This window comes from Artemia sp. Qi Xiang Cuo, chromosome 9 (assembly GCF_049724085.1).
Source record: "Artemia sp. Qi Xiang Cuo chromosome 9, ASM4972408v1, whole genome shotgun sequence".
NCBI lineage: Eukaryota > Metazoa > Arthropoda > Branchiopoda > Anostraca > Artemiidae > Artemia > Artemia sp. Qi Xiang Cuo.
In genome coordinates, this window is record NC_142802.1 from 34,979,022 (window position 1) to 34,980,057 (window position 1,036).

Below are 1,036 nucleotides of genomic sequence, written 5' to 3' on the forward strand. Positions count from 1 at the left end.
CCCCTTATAATCGAACCCCCGTGCAACAGAACCCTCGTGCAACTCAACCACCGTACTTGTATTAGGTAAAACACAATAGGGTTGTGAACCATAGTTATTTAACTATCGTATAGTTATTTAGCCTTTAAACTGTTTTAAATAAAATGGCCGTCCCAAAATTTAGATCGGATGTATTTGGGGGAAAATAGGGTGGGGCGGAAGCCCTCCGATCACTATTAACTCTGAAAAAGTGCACTGAAAATTTTGATTTCCAACCGAATGAGCCCCCCCCCCCAAGTTCATACAAATTTTTTTCTACAAAAACCTTATGTGTTAGCAATGAGCAACTAGCTTAACTTACACCCCTTGCCCCAGATGCTGCTGGTGGGGTTGTTAACCCCAAAGGCATGGTTATTTGATCTTCAGACTATTTGAACAAAATGTTTATTTTTATTTTGATCGGAATTATTTGGGGGGGGGGGATGTCGGTTAACCCTCTCTCGGGCGGATTTCCAATTTTTGAGATAAACTGACAGGACAAAGTTCTTTCCTGTGTAGAAAAATACGTAGATTTCAGATAGTATTCATAAACTGACAAAAAAGGATAAAAACATAAACTATGCTACTGTCCACATATGGGGACACCGCCCAGAAAACACTTTTTCGAAAGGCTTATCGGACACTGTGAAAGTTCTCGAAACATTCAGGGCACAATGCGACTTTGTATTTTTTGCAGATGAATCTCGTTTTACTCGTGCAGTTCTTGTCCTGGCATCGAGAAGCGTTATTTTTGTCGGACTTGCCAGGCCAATGGCCACTCAGACCATCAAGTCGGATCTCGTTTTGGACAGCAATGACAGTCCTTTTCTTGACAAAGCCGATTTTTGAAGGCCAACCAGGGCTTGTCCTCATCCACACCATTCCTTTTGTTAGTCATAGCTACTGCAACAGACCCTTTGAAATGGAGGAGATCAAGTGTGCCGACAGGGCAGGTTTTTCTTTAGAGAATCTAAGCGTTGACAACAGCAACATCAAGGAAATGGTGGAAAAGGCGCAT